At 35.2% G+C, this 11,160-nt stretch overlaps 1 pseudogene; it reads right to left on the bottom strand.

Moving 5' to 3' along the window:
- Nucleotides 1-1,716: 1,716 nt before the first annotated feature.
- The window catches only part of LOC110711543, a 21,448-nt pseudogene continuing 12,004 nt past the window's right edge, over nucleotides 1,717-11,160 (bottom strand).

Genomic DNA, 11,160 nt, shown 5'->3' on the forward strand with positions numbered 1-11,160 from the left:
CCCTCCCTTCTACTTCTAAGTGTCTGACTCGTAAATAGTGGATTAAAAAGGGTTGTGATGATTGAGGTATGGTTAGCTCTACGTAAAAAAATACTTAATTAAATGTAAATAGTCTCATACATATTACATGGGCTCTTCCGATTTCTTGTCCCACACGTTGTGCTATCTTAACTTTACATTAGTCCTTGTTTGGTTGCACTTTAATAATGGGAGAGATACAAATTCATGAAAAATGTGTTTAAGAGTAGTTGTTTGGTTAGCAAAAAGGTAGGAAGTGGAAATTCCTAAGGAATTTAGGATTCCTACAAAACATGAGAATTAATTTCCCACACCCTACCTTGTTCACTCAAACTTCCCACATGTATTTTGGGTTAAATGACATTATTGTCCTCAAAATTTTGGAAAAGTAGTTCAAGTTATAATAATACATGGGTATTACATAAGTTAACCAAACAACATATAGGAAACTAATTCATGGGAAATACAATTTCTTATATGTCAACCAAACACAATTTTAATATTTCCTAGGTAATAAAATTTTCCATGTATTGTAACTTCCTATAGGCATTTAATTCCCATATACAACCAAACGAGGCCTAGAAGGTTTGCAAATTTTCATTGGGTCATTATTTAAACGAACTTTTAACATGAGATTAAATGACTTCTACTTGGGGCAATTACTTAGGGATTATTTTTGTTCCAATGGATTTTCAAATTCACTTTGTATTGCTTTTTTCAAATGAACGTGTCCATTTCTTAAAGTAGTAATGGGCATGGATGACTTGCTCGAATACCATGGTAAAAATCTTCATTGGATTAAACCAAGCTCATGTTAGAATAAGAAACAACAAAAGTGCCCATTAACAATAGAAAATTCAATTGTAAACAGTCATAAAAGATCATTTATATTTAAATTGAGTGTTTTTAAAATATTTTTTAGACAAATTTAGTGATATATTTGGGCTGGGTGTTTAAGTAGGGTAAGATTTTGTGACAAGTCAAACATCCTATAGTTTAAAGCCTTATAAGACGAGATTTGAACCCATCATTAATATAGTGTCGTTATAAGGCCTATTTTTGTAGTGAAATTCTGACACTATAACCACATAGCTCAGTAGAGTTTGATACTCAAACTTATTGATCATAGCCTCATAGGTGATGTAATAGTTGACAATCATTCCTAAAACTCCCTGTGTAAATTAGTTACCTACTAGCTAATTATCTTATTTACTCAGTACTATTTATTCGACGAAGGGTCCGTTATTGACCTAATTGCCCCTAAAACCCAAACACTCCCAAGACCCCGGCCGAGCCATTGATAGCTAACTTTGAACCTTGCAACAGTATTACAGCATTACATTGATCTATGCCAGGAACAACTGTACATTCGTATTAGAAATGCTTGTTGATACCGTAAATTCTAACTAGCAATCAAAGTATCATAGTCAGAAATTGTGAACATAATGATCTAACAGCAATCATGTTGCTTAGAACACAAAACAATTAGGAAACTTGGAAGCATGAATACAATCGACCATTTCTTTTACCTACACAAGTAAAGTACTTGTGCCTTTAATTCACAGTAAAATACTAATTCACAATAAGAGGTTACAAATTAACAAGTTTGATATAGAACTCGAAAGAAGATTATTCCGAAAGATACAGATAATTTACAAAAAATATGTATATTTCCATGAGAATAAATAACTAGCTGACTTATTTAAAATTAAGAGGAAATTGAATAAATATACTGGAAGGTTTATAGAAGCCGAGAAAAACTACTCCATCACTATACAGCTTTATTTCATGGGTAGCAGAATATGTACATATTGAATCAGTCGATGAGGAAAAAAAATGGAAATGAGGTTCCGAAAATTTGGAACTAGGAAAATTATTTATTTGAGTTTGAAGCATCAAAGACACATTATATTTACTTAAGTTATTCATAATTTGGACAAGTTGATCCACAAATTACATGCAGCACTTGTCTGCAGGTCAACAATATACCTTCAGGATCTAAGATTAGATCTCAAGGAAAATAAAACCCCCCCAAAAAATGAGGACAGTTAAGTGTATGAGAGAATTTACAGTGCAATGTATACGGTTCTCCTCACAGTAAGACATTCATGAATAGATCAGGTCCCAAGTCGAGGAAATGAAGACCTTCATCTCGTGACAAAGGAACTCAGCTGAGGCGCAGAGTGTACGTGGCCTTAAAAGGCTCCAAAATCAACCCCTATACATTGAGCAGAAGGAGCAGCTGACTGCTCCCCACCTCTCACTCTTCTTCCAATTCAAATTGTGACGAGTAATCTGGACATCTTCCGGTGAAGAAATGACGTGTTGTAGCAATTCTCTCTATGCAGACTGTAAAGTGGCCTCCTCCTCAGTAGATTTCTGCTCAAACATTGCAGAAGCCTCAGGAGTGTCTTCTTCACTAGGTGGTACCAGTTGCCAAAAGAGTGGCAGATACTTGTCCCAGTCCTTCAGAATAGCAGCACCTTTGGAACTTCCGGTTTTTTCCTGCATTTCAAAAGTTAGGCTAGCAGGTTAATCATATGACAATAAAATCACAAATGGATGACAAATGTTTTCATTTTATAGATTTAAGGCTACAGACGACTAAGCAATTCTTTCCTACAAACATGAATAGCATATGGATGTTACATTGATTCTTTCATGTAATTTGTCAGTGATATATTTTGTCTTGAAGATTGTGGTGTCTTTTGTAAGAATTAAGGCATGATAATGTTTTTAGGTGCTCAAATAACCAACACCATGCACAAAATTGACAAGTATTTTCTAATTTTTGAAATTAGTGGCTGGCTTTGCCCATGATCATGGAGATAGATTGGACTGGAGAGAGGATTTAGATACGCAATTTGAGTAGCTAGTACTCCAATTTTAAAGCAATGGTTAAAAGAGTGAGAAGGAATTGGGAAGGGTATGTGGCTTAAAGTTCTTATTCAGTAATCCTTCATGGTTGTGTCAGTTTAACAAGTACACCGTACCATTTTCTCAATTTTTTTTTGTCATTTCTGAGTTCTGTGTCAATTCTACTAGTACCATCTTTCAATGTAGAGTGCCATTTTTAAATGCAGCATTTTACAAAATTTGAATGTTTTATTTTTTATTTTTATTGTAACGCTTTGCATCATTTATATAAATGTCAGTGTCCTATTTCAAGTACAAGGGTATCAGGTTAAAGATGAATTTGTCCATTGATGAGCGACATTTATATGACATTGTGTGTCATTTTATGAGTGTTAGTACCAGTTTCACAAGTCATTTTTCCATTGGAAGGGTTTGTTCACTTCTAAGTCATTTATAGAAGAAAACTCGAAACTCTTCATAAGACAATAGAAGGCACGTTGTTTCTGCATAGTAATTTTGCTGTTTGTATAGAATACTTACAACATGAGCTTCAATTAGGCTCTTGAGTTGCATCTGCCCAACAGGAGCTGTCACCCTCTGAATTTTCACGATTTCCTTGTTTACCTGATTCAAATACACGCAGTAATTAGTACACTATTTCATCATATTATGACTTTGATAGAGAATAACAAGCACATTGGAGTCAAACATGGTGCTAATCTAAGATAATATGCCATCCTTGAGTTTCTTTACTGTCTTGCCCCAATAATTTACACCTAGAAGAGCAGAAGGTTCAACAAAAAGAATAGTCTTGCATAGCCAAGAACTGGGCTATGTCTACACATGCAGCATTTCTCTTGCAATTAGCTATCATCCCTAACAATGAGCACAAGGAAAACATATTCAGAAATGAAATCCGACCTTTGGAATGAGAGTATCATCTTCATCAAGTATGTATGCCAGACCTCCAGTCATGCCAGCAGCAACATTTCTACCAACTCTGTTGAAGGGAAAGAGAAAGATGAGAATATTTTCTTCTTTTCTTTACAAGTGCAAGATATTTAATATTAGTAGATAAGACTACACTCACTTTCCAAGTATGACAACACAACCACCAGTCATATATTCACAACAGTGATCACCAGTACCCTCAACAACCGCCTCGGCAAGTGAATTTCTTACAGCAAATCGTTCCCCTGCTTTACCTCTTACAAAAATTTGACCTCCTGTTGCTCCATATAAACAGGTGTTCCCAACAATTGTAGCTTCTTCAGGGCAAAATCCAGGATTTTCTGCAGGAGTAACAATCAACTCACCTCCAGCCATACCCTGTGAATATTTAATTCAAAACAATTGTAAATATAGTGATAGGAAACTAAAAAAGATAAACCTGAAATTTGGTGAAAGTTATGGATTTTTTATTATAATAAATTAACAAGTCTCTCATTAAGCAACAGAAGAAAATTTTACTCCACAGCTGATCACTAATTCAGAAATTATCCACCAGAATGCAAACCAAACGAACTTACAGAGGAGAGGGAAAATGGATTGAAAGCCAAACTGTGTTCATTTAATTGCATACTAATCAAAACCCAAACATGAATTCAGGTATTGATTCATATTGCTAGTACAGAGAGCATCAATGTTTTAATTAAGGTTGATGAGGAATGGTCATGAAATGTTGCAAAATCTCCTACTATACCAAAGACTTAAAGTTCAAGAATGACAGATGGCTTATATTATTTGCATATCATTATCATACGGTTCATACCTTTCCTACATAGTCATTAGCTTCTCCAACAAGGCGAATATTCATTCCAGGTGTCAGAAAGACTGCAAAAGATTGGCCTGCACTCCCTTCAAAACTGCAGACATGAATGAGGTTTATTGTTCTATTAGTCCAAACTTTCCATACAAGTAAAGAGTTGACGAATGAGATGCAGCTCTTGAGATGAATAATTTAAAACATCAAATAGACATATTACGTTATATTCAGCTGCCCAGCAAAACCAGTGTCACCATACTTCTTGGCAATAACACCTGCTACGCGGCCACATACAGCTCGGTCCACATTGAATATCTTAACAGTTTTGTTAACAATCTTTTCGTTCTCAATAGCATCTATAATCTGCAGGAGTAGTGAGAGAGAACTTAGAGATTTAATTTAAATATCAATACCAATAGAACCTTCTGGACTTGGATGTATCCATATTTAAAAATACAATTGCAGAGCGCTTATTGTAACAGACTTGAAGATAGTTAATGAACATTAAAAAAAAGATACGATTATGTTTTTTTAATAAAAATAAAAATTAAAAATTAAAAAAAAAAAAAAGATTATCTTATGTTACTTGATCCTTTAGTCGTACTTACGTATTTGTCACAGTTACTATTCTCGCAATGCATTTAACACACTATTACAATAACACTTAATCCTGTAACTGCTTTTCCATAATATATTCTCCATGTTCACTAACAATAAATGAGTAGGCAATTAGGCATTAACCAAAAGTATGTTAATATAGCAGGAATAGTGATAGACCGAGGGAGTGTTACTTTTACACATTGCTACCGGTCAACTCTGGAATCTATAGTAAAAGACAAAATTGAATACAAAGACTTAGCAATTTGCATGCTTTTAAGCCATTCTTAATAGCAACTACCTGGTGGGTTAGCTACATAACTCTTTGCCATAAAAGTATCCGTTCTTGGTCATAAAATGTAGCAACAATAGCTACAAAACTTTCTAGCCATAGGAGTAGCATTTCTAGCAACACATTATCATTTGCAATCCTAACCTTATGGAATCAGAAATTTTAAACGAAACAGCAGCACCAACATAAAAACACAATGCATAAAAGTATAGAAAAAAATGACCAAGTAAACAAATCAAAACCAGACTAGAAAAGCCTTCACGACCATGGTATTAAATCTCAGCCACATCACCGCATCACGAATTCACGATCCATTGTAAGGAATTTTGAGCCTACCATGACCAAAATATTAGGCCACAACAACTGCATTGCTCGTGATAGTGGTTCCGCAGCCATTACCGCAATCGCAGCAGCATCCAAGATTCAAAATCATGTTCATGGCCCATTTGATAAGTGGTAATGGGATTGATTAATGTGCAAGGAACATCTTGTGTGAATGCCTAAGGTAATGCTAATCAACCCCAAAATCTCTGTTTTTCAACACAAAATTTCTCTACCATTCATTTTCACTTGAGAGAGTATTCGGTGATGGAAATTTATGAAGAAAAACACAAGTTTGTGGATTGGGTAGCATTACCGTGGACATTAGGATTAAACTTGTAATATTTAACTTAAGTTTATTCCCAATACAGCCATATATACCACCTACCAAAGAGACCATCAATGCCACAACAAATTTTGCTTTTCTTATTGAGGTAAGAAATAATTTATGATTCCTAAATTTACCTCAGGATCTGAAAGTATTTGATCATCCAGCACCGGTCCATTGGTATGAACTTCTTGTTTCCTGATGGCAGTGCTGCTCATCCTTGGTAAACCAACACTCTGGAAATAGATTTTGTGGGGGGGGGATTCCCCACCAGTTAGAAGAGAATTACGTGAAGTGATGAAGAAACAATCATATAATTATACATATGATAAGTTTGAACTGAACATACAGAAAGTACGTAGTTGAGATCAAGATGTTGAGTTTTCATCAATGAGATGTCTCTTGGTTTTAGAATATCTGTTCTCCCAATCACATCATCCAACTTCTCAAAGCCCAACTGCGCCAAAATCCCTCTTACCTGGCAACCATTAAAATAGGTCACTGCATAAAGACTACATTCATGATATTGTAAATGTATAACCCAACGTCCAGCTACTACTAAACCACAACCACATTATGTCCCAGTACCCCCATAAACTGATTGTTTGTAGAAGTCTCAGAATCTAAGTAAACAGTTAATTACCTCCTCAGCAACATATAAAAAGTAGTTCACCAGATCACCGGGCACACCAGGAAATCGGGCACGTAATTCTTCCCTCTGTTATTAATTTATACGAGAATGAAAGTATAAGAAAGACAACCCCAGGAGAGAAGAAAAGTAATAAAGTGTAATAGCAAAACAGTATACCTGGCTAGCAACACCAACAGGGCAGTTGTTCGTGTGGCAAATGCGAGCCATAACACAGCCAGTAGCTATCATTGCCAAAGATCCAAAACCATACTCATCAGCACCCATTGCTGCAGCCATCATGACATCAACCCCACTTTTTAACCCACCATCAACTCTCAAAATGACCCTTTCTCTAAGTCCATTTGCAATAAGGGTCTGTACAATAATTTAGTCCGTAATGAAATGAGAAATTAGATAACCAAAAAGAAACATTTTGAGACCTTCCTATGCTACACAAACCTGGTTGGTTTCTGTAAGTCCAAGTTCCCAAGGACCACCAGCATGCTTAATAGAACTTATTGGGCTAGCTCCAGTTCCACCATCATGTCCTGATACCTGCAAATCAAGCTGTGAATTGACTCCAGTCCTAAATTGAAAGTTTGGAACACAAAAGGATATGTCGTCCCAATACAGGACAGAATATACAGTTGGTTCATTTCTCATGTCAAGCCACATTGATTCCCGCAGTCTTGCCATATAGTGAGAGATCTACCTCATTGGTAGCTTCCCAAATCACCAAATCTAATTAAATCTAAATGAACTATCTAGGTTTTCATTGGGTTTCCAATATCACTAAAATTAATAAATTTGTGCTTCAAAGCTCACAAAATTCCACAAGTAATAAGTATAGCTCACTCTCAAGAAGAACACTTGCAGTTAAAAACCCACTACTTCCAGATCAGAAAATATTATGATGCTATGACAAAAAAAAAAAAAAAAAAAAGGGACTGCTCTGAGCTAAGAAAAAAAAAAAAGATTTAAGCTGACTGTTTCCAATGCTGACATGCAATCATGAAACTAACATCAATATATCAAGAGAAGAAGGCCCACATTAATAACCATCACTGTCAGTTCAATAAAATCCTAACTAAAAGGAAATTGTTCTGACATGAATATGTAAGGTACTAGGGTGACATTATGTTTGTGCAAAAGTATGCCCTACTGCAAATAAAAAAAATTAACAATTTACTAGTGACTACTAATTTGACAAATGTGACTTATACAAGTACTTCATTTACAAATTGACCATCTAGCCATGACTAAATTGTATAATTTGTTTTTATTTCCATCTGTTATTTTCAATGTGTTTCTGTTTATTCAGATGTTAGTGTAAGCCATTTTAGAACACTCTAGCAGTGATACAGAGGAATTCATACCTCAATATAACATATGGAAAGGACATTTATACCTGAATGATGTCCGCATTACCCTTTGCAACACCAGAGGCAACAGTGCCAATACCAGCTTCTGCTACTAGTTTTACTGATACCTTGGCTTTTGGGTTAATCTGATAAATTTTCATAATGAGTGAAAGCTGTAATTACTTGTAAATGGATCTCTATGACATCGATAAATAGGATTTGTACCTGATGAAGGTCATAAATTAACTGTGCAAGATCTTCAATAGAATAAATGTCATGATGCGGTGGTGGAGAAATAAGAGGAACCCCAGGTTTCGAGTTTCTCAATCGGGCAATATATGCACTAACTTTTTTTCCAGGCAATTGGCCTCCTTCACCAGGCTTAGCACCCTGTGCAATTTTGATTTCCAATTGATCGGCATTAACCAAAAATGTTGGAGTGACACCAAAACGTCCAGATGCAACCTGAAGAAAAAAAAAAAAGCTTGTAAGATTCAAGAATTGCAGGTCAACCGTTCAACGGAAATAAAGCAAGATTTTAGACAAGAATTTATGCATGGCACTAAAAAGGTGAGACTCTATAGGTGCTCATCTGAGACAATAAGAAGAATCTTTGTAGTTATGAAAGTATAAAAAAAAAAACAAGCTGATTATATTAAGTCACCTGCTTAATGGCACTAGTTGCTGTGTCTCCATTTTGAAGACCTTTTAGATGAGGCAGAGTAGGGGAATACCCATCAACCACATCGGTCAGGGGACGCCATCTAATTGGATCCTGACAAAAAGGAACACCGCCAATCACTAGGGCGCATATATTGTGAAAGACTGGAACATAAAAAAGAAGCACAAAGATTGTTAGCCATGAAAAGTTTTTATAGAAGAGAGTGAATACCTCACCCCCTTCTCCTGAGTTGGATTTTCCACCCAGCCTATTCATTGCAATGGCAATTGCTTCATGAGTCTCCCTAGAGATAGCTCCAAGGGACATTCCACCAGTACAAAAGCGTTCGACAATAGATGTAGCAGGTTCTACTCTACCCACAGGAATTGGCGCCCGGTCACTTTTGAACTCCAGAAGATCACGAAGAACCTGAAAACAATCTACAACACTCAAACCCAGATTCACCAGTTCTTCCTTCGATATGATTTTTATACTCTCTTGAGGCGGTATGTGCACAAGAGTGTTATAGTCATTTTATTGTGATATGGTCCATACGATTACGGAGTATTCTTCCCATCCCAGAAAATATATACAAGTTTAATTGATAATTACTGTATTAAAAAAAATATACAAGTATAAAAAAAAAATTAATATTATAAAACTTTATAATTTCAAGAATTAAGAAACTTAAAATTAATACGAGTACATACTTGTATATAACAATATATTTATATACTAAGGTGTTTTACCAATCAAAGATTGGTGGATTCGGTGGGGAACTCACCTTAAGGTCACAAGTTCAAGTCCCACCAATTATATTTGCTTGAGAGTAGGGAGATTCCCCTTACTTCCCCCTTCTACTCTAAAGCATTGAGTTGTGAAATTGGGGTGGCTTGCTTAGTTTTTGGTGTTAGTGTGTTACACTTGAGGTACACAAAGAAATGTCAGCTTGCTTAAGAATTTTTTTTATTTTTTTTATTTTTTTTATTTTTTACAAAAAGAAAAGGAACTTCATTAATAAAATATAGTCAAACGACACTTACATATAATTAAAAAAAAAAAAAAAAAAAAAAAACAAGAATTCCAGCACAAATACATAAACCTTAAAACTAAATGTATCGCAGATTCGATCAACAATCGCCTTAATAAAAAACTTCATCTAAAGCAATACAATTTGTGAGTTAGCATTGATTCGGCTTGAAATCCACTGATGCGAAGTCATTTGAGTAAAAAATACTCGTGTGTTCTTCTGGATTCTTATGAAGATTATGAAACCCTAAATCTTTAATTCTCGCCATAGAAAAAGAAAATATCATCATTTCAATGATGAAATCTATTTATTAAAACAAAAAAAAAAAAAAAAAAAAAAGTACCTAGTAATTAAGGCTAGGAAAACCCTACCAAGAGAGATGTCAGATTAGTCTTCATAATAGGTGTTGTTTAATGATGGGAAATTAGTCCCACATTGGGAGAATAGAAGTTGGTTATATAGTTGGAAATTATCTTTTCAGTACTTAAGTCTTTAGCAATATTTACAGACACGTTAAAATTTGTAACAAGACACAGAATAGCATATCCCTGGGGAGCTGAATGGAGTTCACGAAATACAGAATCAAGGATAGTGAGAAACTCTAATCTAAAACGTGATTCAGCTCTCTACTTGGAAACTGATTAGAAATGGTAACAGCCTCCTAAAATTTGTAAAAGGCTATGTCAAGAGATCTTGGGACTTTTGAAATAGTTGGCCTCCACAAGAATACAACTATCATTAATCTTTATAACAACAAACTTGGATACAAGATGTCAAAATCTTTCAATTCTCAAGTACAACAGTAATACGACATGCCACACTTAGTGAGTAGTATAAACACAAGGAAAAAAAAAAACACACACACACACACACTATCCCAAGCCTGTTGACGACACTCGCCTGATCGGGCAAAGCCCACTCAATTGGGCAAATAAACGAACAAAACTTTCATCTTTATTTGCGGCCGGTCAAGTTAAGCCCACTCGATCGGGCCATCAACCCTATAGAAAATAAGTTTGCATTCGTGCCCGACCGTGCTAACTTATCTCGATCGGTCCCGAGGTCAAAGTCCTTGACTCACATTAAAATTTGTTATGCTCCAATTATTAAACTTATACACTTACTTCAAGCTAAACTTTTCCTATTTAACCACTATTAGACTTTTTTTTCCAACATCAAGTTAAATAGAATAAAGTAAGCTAATTTCCTCTATTCAACCAATGTGAGACTTTCTTCCCAACAATAAGCTAAATAGAATTGAATTCGATTCTACCAATGTGGGACTTCCATCCCAACATCC

Source organism: Chenopodium quinoa, unplaced genomic scaffold, assembly GCF_001683475.1.
Source record: "Chenopodium quinoa cultivar QQ74 unplaced genomic scaffold, ASM168347v1, whole genome shotgun sequence".
Classification (NCBI taxonomy): domain Eukaryota; kingdom Viridiplantae; phylum Streptophyta; class Magnoliopsida; order Caryophyllales; family Amaranthaceae; genus Chenopodium; species Chenopodium quinoa.